We start from the raw sequence: 18,733 nt of genomic DNA on the forward strand, positions 1-18,733 counted from the left end.
TTTAGTTCATCGATTGGATTAGGAAATATTGAGCCAGTCTTGGAATTCACGGGTTCTGTACTGGAAGTACCAGATGTCATGATTTCAAACGGGCTTCCTTTCCAGTTTGCAAATCTTTCTTCTGCCAGTGGCCCTAACACATCCATAGCTAACTTCTTGATCATTCCTTCGTGCCCAAGAAAACTTAAAATCTGAATTGAGCAGCCTGAGTTTGTGAATGTTGACTGAAAACCAAATGCACAATCTAAAAGTTGAGAGTTATGTTTTATTCGGTGGACTTTCTGAGGACTTTGGTCCCAGACACAGCATCTCAGATAACACTGAGAAAATTGTTCTGAAGAGAGAAGGAGGGGAGGGCGGAGCCAGGATATATAGGAGTTTTGCACCAAAGACCAGGTAGTCAGAACATCAAAAGATGACTGTTAATTAAAGAAAACCAGGCATCTCAGTTAATGCATTTAGAGGTTTTCTATGTATGGGAAGATGCAAAGTCTGGGCTCACTGAAATCATTCCTTTGATTTGCACCTCAGCTCTCCGGGGCCAGCATCCCATGCTTTCTCATCCTGAATCCCCTCAGCGTGCACCGTGGTAGCGGGGTGGCTGCAGCAGCTAACTGCTGGGGGTGGGGGGTGGCATCCTGCCTCCATCCTGAGTTTCCTCAGGGCTCACTGTTTGGGCAGCTGTAATGTGACGGCTTGATGGCTGCAACACCCTTTGTTTACTGATACGGCAGGCAATATTTTTCATTCACAGGAAGAGCAGCATTTGATCTAAATGAAAAATCAGGCCTTATGGAGCCGCGTGCAAGAAGCCTTCTACGGCCACACATGGTAAGTCGCTGTCTTCGAGGGGACTTCTCATATTAAAATCTTCTTAGTGTGACCGCTAAAGCTGGAAGTAAGGGTCGCTGTGTGATCAGCATCCTTCCTGCTACCCACAGGCAGAGGGGCCGCATGGAAGGGCATTCTGTGCCGGCTGTGGCTTCAGCAGAATTTTAATGACCAATGGAAGTTCAGGACTCGTTTTTTCATTTAATGTGTACTTTCATTATTTTAGCTCATTGCTGACCAAAGAGTTCATTACAAAACTTTAAAAGCATTAGCAAATAAAATAAATACTTGGTGGTGTATTTGTCCTGATGATAAAGAGAGGCTTGTTTGTAGCTGAGCCTATGGCTGCTCCTGTCCGTCTGTTCTAAGCAGGACTGCTGGCCTCTAGTCTTCAAAGGGCTTCACACACGTCTGCATGTAAGGTCCCACCGGCCCCACTGACTGCCCGTTGGGGGCTTTGAGGTCTTTCAGGTGGTGGCACTGGCCACAGCACAACTGGCTGTCCACCAGTTTGGCTGGGGTGGGGCAGCAACGTGGGACACTTCTCCCCTCGCTGAAGGGAGGCCAGATGGACGGTGTGCTCACTGTCACTCATGCCCGAGCAGTGCCCAGTGGTGGTCCCCACTTGGAGGCAGGAGAGACGTCCTGGGTCTGGAAAAGCTTGAGAGCAAGGCTGGTCTGTCATCATCAGTGGTCTTTCAGCTTGAACCCCATGTGAAACTAAAACTGCTTGCTGCCTGCCTCTCATGCACTAGGAGATGAGAGCCTCACGGAAACCGGGGGCCAAAAGCTGGCATCTGCTGGACCACATGGCTCTCAACGTGAACATTCATCATAATACTTGGTTTGAAAATGAAAAATCTGGCACAAATGCCAAATTGATGGGTGTCTCGGCAACATGTACAGACTGGGACAAAGGTCACTCTTATGGACTGAATGTTGTCCTCCCAAAATCCATATGTTGAAATCCTAACCCACAGTATGATCGTATTAGGAGGTGGAGCCTTTGGGAGATGATTAGGTCATGAGGGTGGAGGCCCCATGAATGGGATTAGTGTCCCTATAAAAGGGACCCCATAGAGCTTCCTTGTCCCTTCTGCCACATGGAGACAGAGCATGGAGATGGCCCTCTATGAACCAGGAAGCTGGTCTCACCAGACACCAGGTGCCTTGATCTCAGACATCCAGCCTCCAAAACTGTGAGAAATAAATGTCTGCTGTTTCTAATCCCCCCAGTCTGTGGTGCTCTGTTATTGCTGCCCGAATGGACTAAGACAGTCCCCCTCCTGGGTGACAGCCAACCATCCCTGCCCAGGAGTGTCTGGCCTCCCTGAACCCCAGGAGCTGAAACCCTCTCCTCCTCCAGCCCCTCTGGCAGTGGAGCTGACCCTATACCTACTGTCAGCCCCTCCTGCCCCACTGCTTCCATGACAAACACTGTCTTCAGCACTTGCTGTCTTTCCCTAACACACACCCCTGAGCTCTGGCCAAATCTTCCGCATTAGAATTTCCAGCAGCAGGAACATCGACTCTGCCAGGGCCCTTCTCTATCCCAACCCTGTAAAAACGGGAAAGCCTGGGGAAGGGGCTCCTTTTGGAGGTGAGATGAGCTGGGCCAGGAGGCGGGGTCTATCTCTCTGCTCTGCTCACTGGCACGCGCCTCGTCTCCAGAAAGGGAGGTAGGGAAACCTAGCTGGTTGCACCTGCCAAACAAAAGGGGATGAGGCCCCGTGAATGAAGGGCATACTTGGTGGCATCTACCCGGGCTCTCGCCCTCCCTGGTCTTCATTCACAGCCTGGAGAGATTCCAGAGGCCCTGGTCCAGACATATCTCCTCCACATGGCAGGGATGCAGCTGGACAGACGCTCTCATCAGGGCCCAGAGTGACGGGGGGTACATGGCTCCCCAGGGAGGGATGCTGTACAAATATCACCCACCTTTGGGCAGGTCACATCCCACATCCCCCTAGTTTTTGCAGATTGAAACCCAGAGTCTTTCTCTGTCTCTACCAGAATCACACAGCTGCTTGGCTCAGGGTAGAGGTTTGGACCCAGGTGTGTCTGACTCCTGCAACTGTGTCCAGGTGAGCATCTGACTCCACCTGCTCAACCCCATTAGCTCACCTGGAGGTCACCCCAAGACTGGGCAGCTTCCACCTCTGCACACAGCCAAGCTCTGCTCATTCGTCTCCCCCCCTGCTCCCCACCTCCAACTCCCCAGCACAACCAGGGAAGGTGAGGAAGGTAACCTCCAGGTGTCGCTCCCTCCTGGCTCCTCCCACACAAGCAAGAGAGCAGACTGTTCACAGAGCACAGGAGCCCCATCTGGAGGTGGGCTGTGTCTGGAGCACCTCCGCTGGCCCTGGGAGAAGGCCACGTCCAGCGCCTGCCTGGAGTAACCTCACACAGGGTGTTTGTCTCTCTTACAACAGAAAAGAAATCAGTCCTTCCCCGAGCCACTTTGCACACCATGTGCATCGAGAGAGGATACAGGGCAATTTGTCCAAATTACAAACAGGAAGACATTCTAGATGGATCCATCGCAATTAATGGCAAGGCTTTAATTCCAGGCACTTGTGTGACGGGAAGAATGACAGATGCAGAGGAGCCTGTCACTCCCTCCCCTCCCTGGTTCCCGGGCCCGGAAATGAACTAAGAAACCGAACACTCCTGTGGGAGCCTGCCCTTCATTCAGCCACAGATTTTGCTTGCATTGAGCACCTACTATGTGCCCAACATAGCTAAACACACTGTCAGTGTTTTCTGGGTCCGTCCAAGCAGGTCTGGGGCAGGAATGTAAGGATGAACCTGACCCCGGGGAGGAGGTGACCGGTGGCCTTGGGGTTTTCCTCTAGGGGTCTCCTGCTGCCCCAGAGTCATGTGTATGGTCCTTTCATTCTGCAAAGGTTTACTACCCACTTATGTCCTGACACCAAGCTACCTGGTGGGTAGAAATGATTAAGGCCAGAGCCGTGGTCACTCATGTAGATGAAGCACGAGAGAGAATTATCAAGTGAGCGGCAGAGGGCATGCTGGGGTCTGTGTGGGGTTTGGGGGGGCCTTGATCTGGCCAAGAGGTGGCTGGTCTGGGCAGGATGCGAGCCAGGCCAGGCTGGGGTGGGGTCTGGGGAGGGCAGGCCCAGCACGTGTCACCAAGGAGGGTGGAGAAGCTGGCACTGTGGGTGCCAAGGAGGATGGAGGGGACGTGGGCCCTGTCCTCTGGAGGTGGAGACGGAACAAACACAAACACAGCAATTCAGCTCCTACTTAGAACTCGCCGTGCTTGTACAGAGAGGGCTCGGGAGAGCTGATTGTCGGATATTCAGGAGTTCTGCAAGCGGGTTGTTCTGCAGTTTGTAGCTTAAATTGGCCCCCTCGGGAGTATTGACACCATGGGAATTGGCAAAGACAGCGAAACAAAACTTGTCCTTTTTCTTCTTTTTCCAGCTGGTTTGCCAGCAAGGAGGAGGAAGCAGGACCCCGGGGGGTGGGCAGGACGGATGTGGGGTACTGCAGCCTGAGGGGAGTGTGCTGGGGCCGAGTCTGTGGGGTGGTTGGCAAGGAGAGGAAACCAGGCCAACTCATGGAGGAATAGCAGCCCAAGGTGCAGGCTGGCCGGGGCCCACATGCCGCCACATGGCCATTTCCTGATGCAGCCACATGGCCATTTCCTGATGCAGCCACATGGCCATTTCCTGCAGGTTGGCAGGGGCTGTGGGATGCAGCTGGGAGAGGCCCTGCTGGGGCTTCCTCTGTGGGGCAGGAGTGATCAGTTCCACAGAGGAGCCAGTGCCTTCACGGCTGGGCTGGGGGACAGGTCAGCTGGGAAGGCTGGACAGGCTGCATGTGTCAAGGCCAGACCTTCCCACCACTGAAACTGAGCAGAATCCTGGGGGGCTTCTTGGCACGTAAGCCTTTCTGTGTCCCTTGTTTCTTGTTTGTAGGGAATAGACTCCAGCCTCCATGACCTTCCCTGAGTTCCAAAGAGCAGACACAAACAGTTGCTAATCAGGGAAAGGAGAGGATGCAGAGACAAGGGAGGAGAACACCTGAAGCCAGATTAAAGGAGTGCAGGCCCTGCACACAACCTGATCCTTAACAGCAACCCCGCCCTTGGACCATGGCTATAAAACGCCTCACCAAATCATCTTGGGTTGGAACACACAGTTTTTGAGGCATGAGCCCACTGTGTCTCCCTTTTCCTGGCAAAGCAATAAAGCTATTCTTTTCTACTTCACCCGAAACACTATCTCAGAGATTCGATTTGGCACCGGGACACAGAGGCCAAGTTTTCAGCATCAACAGCACATGGACATTGAAAACACACCAAAAATCAGCTCTGCATCTCCAAACAGCCTGGATTCTAAGTTGTTCCAGAGCGAGAAGTTGTGGGCATGGGGGTGTGGGGTGTGGGGACACTGACCGCTGGCCACAGGGCAGGGGATCTCGGCAGAACAGAAAGCGGTCCAGGTGGGCCAGGCCAGGCCTGCACCCTGACGCCGAGTCCAAAGCCCCACATACGCTGAGCAAATGAGGCCCAGGGCTCCCCTCAGAGCCTCCTCACTGAGTTTGAAAGCAACAAGGAAGGTTTTGTTGCGCCACTTGAAATTAAAATCTCTCCATTTTGTGGAATTGTCAGCTGCTGGAGGAAATAAAACTGTTCATCGGCTTAATCAATTCAATATGTCATTTCAAGATGGGCAGTGACATGGCAGGGAGCGAAAGTTGCCCCACTCTCAGTAGAGACAGATCATGGAAACAATTATCCCCTTAAGGTTCCATTTGAGGGTTTAATGGAACAGGCCTGCCCCATGTTGATAAATAGCTCAAGCGGAGAAGCAGGCCTCGTGGGGGCGAGGCTTCAGGGAGGGAGGGAGAGAGGGGAGGGAGGGGAAAGGGGAGGGAGAGGGGGAAGGGGGAGGGAGGATGAGAGGGGAGGGAGGGGAAGGAGGGGAAAGGGGAGGGGGAGGGGGGAGGGAGGGGGTGTAGCCTCTGCAGGGGTGCAGCGGGTCTGTCAGCTCCAGCTGCCATAGCAAATACCGCAGACTGGGGGCTTAAGAAACAGACATTTGTTACTCATGGTTCTGGAGGCTGCACATCCAAGATCAAGGCACCAGCAGATGTGCTATCTGGTGAGGACCGGCTTCCCCTCTTGCAGACAGCCCTCATCTCGCTGTCTTCACAAGGTGGAGAGAGAGCATCTCTCCCATCTTTTAGAAGGGCGCTAATCCCATCACGATGGCTCCACCCTCAAGACTCCCTGAGGCCCCACCTCCTAATACCATCACACTGAGAGATAGGGCTTTTTTTTTTAAAAATGTCTTTTTCTTTTATAATTAGTTAATTCATTTTTTGTCCACGCCACGAGGCTTGCGGGATCTTAGTTCCCCCACCAGGGATTGAACCCATGCCCTTGGCAGTGAGAGTGTGGAGTCCTAACCGCTGGACCAACAGGGAATTCCCATATGAATCTGGGGACACAGACGTTCATTCTGCAACAGGTGGTCACCAGGACAACACTTGCAGGAGCGTCATCCCATAACCCCCAACGGCAGGAACCTGCTGTTTCACCCGACTCACCGCTGGCATTTGGCTATGCCTCCCGGCTGCCCAGGGCTGCGGTTGTGGGCCCCGCTTGCAGGGAGGGGAAAGCAGGTGGTAGAGGCCGACATGTCCTGTCCTCAAGCCGAGGGGGAGCCTGGTCTCTGGGGGCAGGTCCCAACTCCCATTCCTGTTCCCTCATTTGTTCCCAGCTGTGTGATGCAGGACGCCCAGCAAAATACGAATTGCAGATAAACCATGTAGACTCTGGTGTAGATACAGCCTGTGCCTCATATATTTGTAAACAAGTACTTGTTTATCTGAACTTCGCGTTTAACTGGTGTCCTGTACTCCATTCTGCAGCCCTCGACCCAGGCCGGCCTCAGCTTCCCTGAGACTCAGTTCCCTTCGCCCCAGACAGTGTGCACCTGCTGAGACAGGATGATTCCAGAGCCCAGGGCAGCCCTGCCCAGCCTGGTGGTGAGGGTCCTGGCTGTCCTCCCCATGTCCCAGAGGCACGGGAGGCCACCGGATAGCCAAGCCAGGTGACCACACGGGGACAGGGACAGGCCAGTGGTGGAAGAGGTCCATTAGCCAACGCCTTGGGGCTGGGGGACCCGATCACTGCCTGGGGAAGGGAGGGGGCAGGGGGCCCTGGATATGAGCGACACCACGAAGATACAGGCTCGAGAGAAGTCTCCAGAATCAAAGCAGCATCAAAGTCAGAGCCTGGAGAAGAGAGTGCTGGCCGTGCCCAGGGTGGGGATGGAGGTGGGGGCCACGTATGGGAGGACTTTTCTTTGGTGTGCAGGAAATGAGGCCCTGGGGGTGCTGGGAGGGGCCGTGAAGGCAGCTGGGGTGTGAGGCCTGGGCAGGCTGGGTGGTGCCCTGGGGGTGGGGTTGGGGGGGGGGGTGCTGGGCTGAACTGTGTCTGGAGAGCATCCTGGGTCAGGGAGAGGAAGAAACAGAGGAGGGATCAGGCCACAGCCTCCAGAGTTGCCAACCGTGATATGGGACCCAAACACGGGAAGGGGAACGCCAGGGGTCCCAGCAGATAATGGAAAGGCTGCCTTGTGAGACACGCAGGCAGAATTCCAAGGTGGCCCCGTGATGGAGCTTCACTCTGGGGCCCAGCCAGAACGGTGACTTGCTTCTCTCCCATGGACTGTGGGGCGTTTGTAGATGCCATTAAGGTCCCCAATTGGCTGATCTTGAGCTCATCAAAGGGGAGGTTGTCCTTGGTGGGCCTGACCCAATCAGGGGAAGGTCCTTACAAGAGGGACCAGGGCCCTTCCCGAGTTAGGGACTCTGTCCCCTGCTGGCTTTGAGGAAGGAAGCCGCCATGAGTTCTACAGCTGCAAGGAACTCAATTCTGCCAACAACCCTGAGAGCTCGGATGAGATCCCAGCCCCCGGCAATACCGTGATGGCAGCCTCGTGAGACCACACCCAGGACCCAGCCTCTGACTCACAGCAAATGTGAGATAACTTACAGAAGTTGTTTAAGCCGCTGAACTTGTGGTGATCGTCACGCACAGTAGAGGCTGTGCGTCTCCCTGCACGAGCTCAAGGAATGGCCATGTGGCCACCTGACAGGTGTGTTGGGTTGGGACTTCCCGTCTCAGTGAAAGGGTGCACCAGACTGCTCGCCCTTGGAATCTAGAACCCACTATTCCATGTCTCTGGACAGACTAGAAGGTGGGCATCATTCATTCATTCGTTTCAACACATTTTGTACAAAGCATGTGTTAGAGAAAAACCCGGTGGTGCTGCCCTCAAGCGGCTTAGACGCAGGTACAGAAGATCCGATGTCAGCATGTGGACACGTGGCAACTGGGCTAGGTGGTCAAGGACTTGCGGTGCAGGGAGGGAATTGGGAAGGGGTTGACCATGCTGGGGACCTGGGGGTCATGCTTCCCAGAGGAAGGAGCGGCTTGGTGAGATCGATCATGGAGCAGATGAAGGTGAACCTTCCCTTGGATCCACCGAGGGTGCAGGCTGGCTTGGAGCCAGTCCCCCAGGTCTCCCCTCACCTGGGCCAGGTAATCTTTGGGGTGTGGCCTCCCAGGGCTTTAACTCAGGTCTCCTCCCACTTCTGCTTTTACCTGGGAGTTGGAAGCCCTCCAACAACCAAGTTCTCATGAGGAGGAGAAGCAGGGCAAGGATGGGAAAGTGGAAGACAGTGAATGAAGAAGACAGATGAGCACTTTCTCTCTATTTTAAAGGGACCCGTAGGCACAGGCTTTGGCCATCAGCCCATTTCTATAACCTGGAGGACCCAGCTGGTGCAGCCATAGCCTCTAACATCACCCAGATCTGCTTCTTCCTCTGTCCCAATTAAGATCCAAGTTTCCACAGGGGATCCAGAAAGGTCCTCCTGCCATCTGAGTCTTCTTTCCAAACAAGGCACCGCTATTTCTTGCTCTCTGCACAGCAGGAAATTTGCATTTTTAATGCTCAGTGCTGCATATATTGATTGAAATTATACTGATTTGCATTTTCAAGGTGGTCAGCCAGTGGAGCTGTTTTTCTAATGCACACTTCTTAGAGAGAAAATGGAGCCATAAGCCATAATCATGAGTGGCAGAGGACCTGGAATGAGAAAGCAGCTACTGGAACCCTCCTTGGGGTAGGGGGTGCTGAGGCTCCTAGGACCATCAGCCCTGGGCCAGGACCCAGTGCTTGGGGCCTGGGGTAAAAGCTGGACATCCCTCCAGGAGGGGTGTGACTTTCAATGTTTAGCAGGGGGACCCAGAGTTAGGCAGACTGCCAAGGTCGGAGGACCCCAGTATTCACCCAAGACCACTTTCACTTCTGACACCAGCACCTGTGGAGGGGAATCCCTAAAACACCCTTAGGTTTGATAATTTGCTAGAAAGACTCACGGAACCCACTAAACCCACTGTTCACTCGGTTACGGTTTATTACGGGCAGGGATACGGGTCAGAACCAACCGAGGGCACAGCCTGGTGGGCTCCAGATACAAAGCTTTCATTGTTCTCTCCCTGTGGGGTCAGGACGCGCCCTCCCCCAGCATCAGGGTGGACAACACGTGCAAAGCATCACCAACAAAGCAAGCTCTCCTGAGCGCAGCGTCCTGAGCTTTCTCAGGGCTCCATTAGATAGGCACAATGGATCGATGATTGATTGATTGGTGATCAATTGATTGATTGCCCACAAGGTCCATCTCAGTCGCCAGGTTGGCTCAGACGGCATGACCCAAAGCATCCATCACCAAGTCACATGGGTGGTCTTCCCGGCGTGGCTAGCCCCACCCTCAACAAAGGCCCTCCTGATCACCCTGACAGGATGATCAGGTCACCTTCCAGAAGCCTAAGGCAAAGACCAGACCACTCTTTAGGCAAGGTCAAATTTTTACTACACAGAGGACTTCACTGGACACCCACCAAGGCCAGACCACACACTTACAGCTCTCTCTAAAGGACCCCAAGGCAAGGAGGGGCTCAGGACCATCAGAGAAAGAGCTTGTGAAGTCCAGTGGCCCAGCTGTGGATAGAGGCTCTGGGGCTGTCTGGTGCCAAACAAGATGGATGAACGCACCTGAACCAGGGCAGGGGGTGGAGATTGGCATCCCAGCCACGCCCTGCAGCTGTGCCCCCATCCCCCCCCCCCGCACCCCGCTCTTGCTGCCTCCACTGGCTGGAGACTCTGCCCTCTGACCTCAGCAGCGCTGGGCTGGCCCCTCTTCACCAATTCATTCTCCTGTCTGGGGTAACCTCCACGGTGAGGTCTCCCTGGCTGTCTGCCAAGGAAGCCACAAGCCCACCCCTCCTCCTCCAGTCGCTCTTGAGCCCATTACTTTGGTTTATTTCATTCATAGACTTTTACTGGGGGGGGGGGATATTAGTTTCCTACTGATGCTCCAGCAAAAGTCCATAAACGTGGAGACGTAAAACAACACAAATTTATTCTCTTACAGTTCTAGACATCATAGGTCCCGAAATCAAGGAAGCAGGCCTTCCTGACTTCTGGAGGTTCTAGGAGAGAATCCTTTCTCGACTTTTCTAGTTTCTAGAGGCGCCGGCATTCCTTGGTTTGTGGCCCGTCTCTCCAACCTCAAGGTCATCAGGGCAGAGTCTTCCAATCTCTGACTCTGACCCGCTGCCGCCTCCCTCCTCTGAGGACCCTGTGATGTCGCTGGGTTCTCTCAGGTAATCCAGGACAATCCCTAATCTCAGGATCCTTAATCTACTCCCGTCTGCAAGCAGAGGTCACATACTCACGGATTCTGGGCATCAGGACATGGACGTGATTGGGAACCATTATTCAGCTTACCATGGGGGAGGTCATCCATATATTATTTATATCTAACAGTGTCTGTTCATTATCTGCCCTAATTGTCTGCCCCCCACCCCACACCAGACTAGACATCTCCTGAGGGCAGGGACTTGTTCACAGCTGCACCCCCAGGTCCTACTATGTGCCCTGCACATGGTCAGGGGTCCATCCAGATGCATGAAATGAAGGAGAGAATCCAGTGTGAGAGGCAGTGGAGTGCTTGCTGTCTGCCTGTCACCGAGTATCTTAGGAAGGTTCAGAGAGACAATGGGCATGGGACCCAGGGAGAGCTGAGACCTTGCTCCATGCGCTGGGAGCCGCAGAGCTTTGGCCCGGGATAACCACTATGGGGGCTGGCGGGTCACATCCAGGAGACTGGACATGACAACCCTGCTTCTGAGAAATGTTGGCAAGGGGTCCCGGAGAAGGGGCACTGCAGGAGGTCACCAACCCACCGTGGAGGCTGGTTCTCCCATCCTTGGTAGCATGACACAGAACAGAGGGGTACCACCTCTCCCAGGCTGTCCCCCACCCTGGGATGTTATTCAGACCAGGAGTCTGTGAGCCACAAATAACACCAAGACCAGGTCCGGGTACCTGGACCATAGGAAGGGCTCAGGTTTGGGGGTGCCTGGCCCCCTCTTGCAGCCTCATATCAGGAAGAGAGAAGAGAGAGACTCAAATTAAGCAGTTTTCAGGCTGTATCAGAGGGCTTGGGGGTGCCCGGCCCCTCCAGTCCCATCAGCTTCCTCTCAGGTCCCAGAAGGTACGGCCTCACTGCTCACAGGTCACGAGAGAGACCCTGAGCTGGAAGAGAAGCATGGACCGCAGTGGGTGGGCTCGTGTTAGTCGGAGATAAACAACTGTCTCCACCTCCTTCCCCGTGGCTCCACGGCCAGTCCTCCCACCAGGATCCCCATCTCTCTGCATCCTTTGTCTCCCCTCTCCTGGAAGGTGGGCCTGCTTCCTTTCTGAGTGAGTCAGACGTCTTGAGCTATTTTGCTTTGCTTTTCATTTGTTTTTAAAAGTCTCCAGAGCCCAAAATTACATAATCTTCCTTGGGCATGTAAAGACAATTTATGTGTTTTTGCCTGTCTCTACAGAACAGATAGTAGAAAGGAGGAACCGCGTGGAGACCCTATTTCCAAGCAGCTCTCATCCAGCATCTCCTCTTGGTTAAACTAATCTCTTGTTCTCAGCCAGGTAAACCCAAAGTGCAGGCAAGAGCCCGGCATTCAGCAAAATTCCTGTGTGTCATATGCTTCCAGAATGAATCCATCACTTATGACATTTAACAACGATGAAAGGAATTGTCTACTTATTGGGGGCCTCTCTGGAAATGACATCCTTTAATTTGTCTGAGGGTTTTATGATAACACAGAGGAGGGAGTCTGCCAGGTGATCCCAGGGGCCATCCTGCAGGCCAGAGAGGGTTTAAGAAGCCCTGCTCTAGCCTTGTCTGGGATGACCGGCACTGCCCACCTTCACACTTACCCACCTTCACACTTACCCACCCTTGTTCACCCCACTTATTCACCCACCCACTCAGTACACAGCTACTCAGCACCTGGCTGAGCCAGGCGTTGAGTGGTCCCTCTATGTTGTCTTTCTGTGTCTCCTGAAAGCCTGGTGGAAGGGAAAGAGCTTTCTAAGAAGTGTGGATGTTGCTTTTGTTCACAAACACCAAACTACACATTGAGGCTTGTGCGCTCCTGGCGGAGCTGGGCAGGGCTTCCCAGGGCAGTATCTGGGCATTTTCAAGGACCAGTTACTAAGATGGCCAGTTCGAGTTCTGCCCTGGAGGAAATGATGGTCCAGTGGGAGGAACAGAAGGTGATGTGGATGAAGATGAGGATGAGGATGGGGAAGAGGATACTGGCCATGGATTATGGCAACAAAGAGGACACGGGAGGTGCTGTGGACACACAGAGGTGGGACACCTAATCCAAATGGGAGGCTGGGAAGACTTCCTGGAGGAGGTGAGACTGTACTGAGTCCTAAAGGACCAGGGCAAGTTGGCCAAGGAACATGGGAGCAAGGAGGAGGAACTTTCCAAGGGGGTCCACTGGCCAACACTGTAGCCAAAGGGCCAGCGAGACAGTGCAGAGAACTTCGGGATGTACAGAGCATTGGCGGTGCTGGGGCGGGGTGGGTGGCGTGGTGACGAGTACCGAGGAAGGTACCTAGAGGGGAAAGAAGGACCAGGCCCTGAAGAGCCTCGGGTGCTCTGGGGTGCTGTGTCAAGGGTCTGCGTTGGATGGGAGGACTTGAAAGCCATTGTTGGATTGTAAGCCAGGAAGTGACATCGCCATAGCCATCATCCACTTTTCCATAGTTTACTGGGTATTTACTATGCACAACACACTGTTCCAAGGGCTGGATCCATGACCCCTCATACAATACTTAGAACCCCCAAGAGGTAGAAACTATTATTTACCCTCGTAGTACAGAAGCACAGAAAGGTTAAGTAACTTGTCCGAAGACAAACAGCTGAAATTTCTGATGCAAAGCCAGGGTTTGAACCCAAGGAGTCTGGCCAGAGCCTGCATCTTAGCCATGCTTCCCTATTGCAACACAGATCTGGTGCCCTTGACCTCTGATTGATGCCATGGCTCCTGGGAAGAGGGTGGGCGTGAGAAGAACAGAGTTGGCTGAACAGAGTCTCAGAAGCTTAGACACTCAAGGAACAGCTTTCTGCAGTGTGGGGGGACCTTTTGCCCCTGACATCAATGCCTGGACCCCACTTGACAGACAGGTCCACTCTCGGGGAACTCCTCAGCCTATTAATCATGCTGAGTAGAAATCAGAGATTTTTCCATCAAGAGTCTGAAAGCCCCAGTTTCAAAGGATGCCTCTTGTTGTACAAATGAATAGCCATCTCCTTATAAAGCATTCTGCTTTGAAATTCTGGGATGAAAAAGCTGGAGCCCCAGTGATTGGAGTGATGGTAATAACAGTCACAAAAATTACCATCATCATACGGTACTGGGATTTTCATTTTGAAGTTGGGGGAGGGCTAATTAGTGTTCTCTGACTTCATGCTCCAGACCTGAGCCTTGCCCTTCCCACAGCAGGAAGAATATCAGCCAAGGAAAGTGGCGCATGCAGAAATAGGGCTCTCATCTTGGGCTTTCTCGTCCCTGCCCCAGGCCTTCTGAAGATCCGGCAAAGATGCTTCAGTGTCACAGCAGGAACCCCTGGGACCACCAGCGACTTAAACATATTAGGATCCAGGACAAACATTTCTCAGCAGCTCAGGCCACGTGTCCAAACTGCACTGCTGGCCTCAGGAGGTGGTAATGTCTGTTCTGCCCCAAATACAGGGAAATCCCTCATTTTGGATGAGGCAGTTGCCTGCTTGAAATTACTGATACCCAGAGTAAGGGAAGGGGAGCAGTGAACCGTCATCCCCGGGCGGAAGAGTCAGGCCAATCACTTAGGATGCCCTTGCCCCTGTGCTGCCAACCTCCACCGTTTGCTGGGAGCACAGGAAGATGCCAGCAATGAAGTCACAAGTTGCTCGCTTCACAGGACCATCCCCATCAAGCTGCAGAAAAACAAGGGAAACACCAGCAAAGAGAGAAGGACGGGGCCTTCGGAAGTGATATGTGACCTCCAGTGAGGAAACTCATTCAGGCATGCTCACCGGGGGGCAGTGACCTGCAAAGAACAGGCAGGGTGGTGCTTCCCTTTATGCATTTCAAGCTTAGGTGCCCCCGATGGTCACCCCTTCCCAGTCCTGTGCAGGGGGAGGTGGGGAGCATCCCACAGGCCCCAAAGCAAAGGATCCCTGGGGTTGTCCCACATGCTCATGAGTCAGAGGTTCTGAAATGAGGCTAGAAAAGACAGGATTCTTCAAGACAGATCCTATAATGGGGTGCCGTTGGGGCCAAACTGGTTCACTGACTTTCTTGACCCTGGTGGGAACAAAAGTAGCAGTGTGTACCTTGCTCTCTAAGCACTCAAGTGAGTACCAAGTGGTCACTCTGGCTGAGCAGGGTGACCAGAGGCTGCAGGAGGGCTTGGCTTTGGGAATAGTCTGGTTAAACAGAGGAAGAGACAAAGATCCCATCTGGATTCCTAACCTTGTAGAAAACCCTTCTGAAATGCCTCATCAACTGGCCACTGGAAATCTCGATGTGGACAGAACAGGCCTCTCCTGCGGGCGGAGGCTTCTGTGGTCAATAGTTTGTTAGAAACAGAAATTTTGGTCCTCCAGGGCTCCTGGATATCCCTAACCATCAGCTGGGGTTCTGAACCAATGAGAGACCATGAGAGGAGCAGTTAGCACCTGTTGGGGGCTGGCGGGGAGACTTCACATGATCCTGCATTGGTCAGCTCAGGCTGCTATGACAAATACTGTAGACCAGGCAGCTTAAAGAACAGACATTTACCTCTCACAGTTCTGGGGGCTGGAAACCCATGATTCTGTTCCTGGTGAGAGCTCTCTTCCTGGCTTGCAGACAGCCTCCTTCTCACTGTCCTCACCTGGCAGAGAGAGAGCAAGCTCTGGTCTCATCAACTTTTTTTTTTTTAAGGCATTGATTACTTTGTTTATTTATTTATTTATTTTTTGGCTGTGTTGGGTCTTCGTTTCTCTGCGAGGGCTTTCTCTAGTTGTGGCAAGCGGGGGCCACTCTTCATTGCGGTGCACGGGCCTCTCACCATCGCAGCCCCTCCCGTTGCGGGGCACAGGCTCCAGACGCGCAGGCTCAGTAATTGTGGCTCACGGGCCTAGTTGCTCCGTGGCATGTGGGATCTTCCCAGACCAGGGCTCGAACCCGTGTCCCCTGCATTGGCAGGCAGATTCTCAACCACTGCGCCACCAGGGAAGCCCTCATCCACTTTTTATAACGGCACTAATCCCACCATGGGGGCCCCACCCTCATAACCTTATCTAAACCCAAAGGACCCACCTCCAAATACTATCACACTGGGGGTTAGGACTCCAACATATGAATTTTCAGGGGACACCAACATTTGGTTCATAATACCTCACAACAACCATGAGGCCAGCCGACCAGGAAGCAGGCAGGTGGGAACCAATAGCCATCAGGATGTGATTTTCTAACTCTTCCCCCCGAACTAAATCTCTGCACTGGAAGTCCCATCTGGGAGCACAAGGATGGGGCTTATGTCCCCCCATAATGATGATGGGGAAGATCCCCCGAACATTGACTCCACACCCTGCTAAGAACGACATGGCTGCAGGTGTACGTACCCGCCTCGCCCCACCCCATGGGGAGGACCTGTGTGTCAGCCACAAGGGCAGAAGCGCTATGCTTCTCATCCAGGCCTGCCTGCCAGACAAAGGCTGAACCAGCCTCCAGAATACGCTCTGCAGACCTGCCCCTGGGCTGCCCCCTGAAGCAGTTGCCTGAGCTAAAAATAGTCTCACTTTAAGGGCTGCTGTTGGGAGAAATGGAACGAATTTATCAAGCACTTGACACACTGTAACTACTTTATAATGTTAGCTGGAATTAATATAATTATCATCATCAACATCATCCCTCAGACACAGAGTGGGCATCTGATGAATTTTGCAATGAAGGGGTGAATGGCTATGTAAGTTTAGTAACAGCACGGTGCCGATTTTACAGGCTCAGCCAGACACAGAGTCTGCATCTCCTTCTTCGTTTGAAAAATTACTGTTATTAATGTAACTAACATTTTTATTAAAAATAACATTTCCAAATTAAAAAGATATGGCATAAGACATCTGGACCCTCACATCTGAATCTTCGCTCAGTCTGTTGCAATATGTCATTTTGGTTGACATATCTAAGGAAAACCCAGCCTCAGACATCGGTGTAGTTGGAAAAGAGATGAACATTTTAATAGCTTTTTCAGATAATTGTGGGTATCTTTTTTGATACTACGTGAAAATTTGACAAGTGGTGGTTTCTTAACGGTTAGTTGCAATGTGGAATTCTATATCCGTGCCTTTTGTATTGTATTACATTAAAATCCACTAGTTTACCTTGCTTCGAATGGATCTTTTACCCATGCATGATTTTTTAAACAGCTCTATTGGGATATAATTCACATACCACACAATTCAGCCATTTAAAGTGTACAGTTCAATGGTTTTGGCATATCCACAGATATGTGCAATCGTCAATGAATCAGTTTTAGAACACTTTCATCACCTTAAATCATCTCAAACGGAAATTGTACCCTTTAGCTATCATTCCCTATCCCCCACCACCACCCCAGCCCTGAGCAAATAGTAATCTACTCCCTGCCTCTTGATTTCCCTATTCTGGACATTTCTCATCAATAAACCATACATGTCCCTTTGTCTGGTTTCTTTCACTAGCTTCATGTTTGCAAGGATCACCCACGTTGTAGCATGTGTCAGTGCCTCATTCCTTTTTATGGCTGAATAATCTTCTGTTGTGTGGAGGGTCCATATCTGGTTATCCATTTGTCTGTTTTTGAACATTTGGGCAATTTTGAATAAAGCTGCTATGAACCTGCATGTTCACATTTCTGGATGGACTTTCATTTCTCAGTCTTAAGATCCCCGGTGGTTTCAATCCCCCGGGTGGTCTCTTTTTAATGCCTGGAAGCTTTGGATGTGGGAGTACTTGATTGATTAAGTCAGCATAGAATTTAAAGTCCAAACCGGGACACGCTGAGAGTAAGACAGGGCAGTGTGAACGGTTACTCCTGGACAACGGTCCCTCGGACATTTGGTCACTCTGCTTGCCAAGAGCCTCCCCTGTGGACACCCATGTCCCCCAGGATGGCAATCACCTTCTTAAGCATTATGCAGATGAGGCTACCTGCCCCTTTCCCAGTTTTCAAGCAAGATTTAATAAGTCTGTGATGCCCCAGTCACAGAGAGTTTACTAACTTTCCCACCTGGCTGTTTGGGGTTTGGAACTTGACCCGAGGAATCTGGGCATGAAGACAACCCAAACCTCACCAGCCCCTAATCCCAAGTCTGGGTTCCAATGGGATTTTTTGTCCAGCCTATGTTTTCTGAAACTCACTAGACTGAACTAGTGAACAACCCGAGAGAAGGGACCTCATTTGTCTGATTCAGCAGTCACGGAATACATGTTGGCTCAATGAACACATGAATGGAGGGACGGTTGACTAAGCTGCTGGCTGCTCTGCCTGGAGAGAAGGTGACCCTGATGTGTGTGCACCACTGTTTTCCTAGCAAGCCGCTCACAGGCACGGGCAGCTTCACATCCCTCACAGCGCTCGGCAGACCCTTGCCTATGGCAGGTCCTGCTGTTCCCGTTGAGGAGCTTATTACTCTCATGAATATGCATGGATGTCGCCCTGGCTTTCTTGTTGTGTGAGTTTCTTACTCTCTTCTGAGATGCAGACACTATCATTCCACAGCCACTCACATTTCCTTCTGCAGGAAGACAGGCTGGGAACGTAGTTTGCAGGCTTCTAGCCCCTGAGAGCAGGAGAGAGCTCAGAAGGGAGGTGATGGTGCCGAGTACCAGACAACAGCCAGCCAGTGACCTTCAGAAATTTTTCAGTGGACGATTATGCATTTCTATCTTGGATATCTGTTTATGGTCTGAATTCTACTCTGAACTGTAAGTCCTATGAGGACAGAGTCCAGGTGTGTTTAACTTTTATCAAAGTTTACCTGGCACCTAGGATCATGCACAATAAATATTTGCTGCATGAAGAATAAATTAATAGCTGATGCCTGTTCTCAGATGTACAGCAGTTTCACTGACAGCAGCCCCTTCCTAAAAATGGCAACCATGTATGAGCATCTAACATGGCAGGAGCATTGCCCAGGTTTTATGATTTAACCCTCCTAAAGTTTGCCCTTTCCTCTCTCATTTGAAAGATGTGAGAACCACGGTAAAGGAAGTGACGTAACTAGTCTGAGATCTGGGAAGGGGTGGAGGCAACACTTGAAAGTATTTGTTTGATTCTTAAAAAAAGGAACAAACAAAACCTGTGTCCTTCTGACTACCGTGAGCTTCCTTTTGTTGCCTACAAATGTCCCTGCTGATTACGGAGGTGGGGGCAGGGGGAAGAGTTCTAGTAGCATCGTTCCTCAAAAAGATACCCTGGATTGC

This window comes from Balaenoptera ricei, chromosome 1 (genome assembly GCF_028023285.1).
Source record: "Balaenoptera ricei isolate mBalRic1 chromosome 1, mBalRic1.hap2, whole genome shotgun sequence".
Classification (NCBI taxonomy): domain Eukaryota; kingdom Metazoa; phylum Chordata; class Mammalia; order Artiodactyla; family Balaenopteridae; genus Balaenoptera; species Balaenoptera ricei.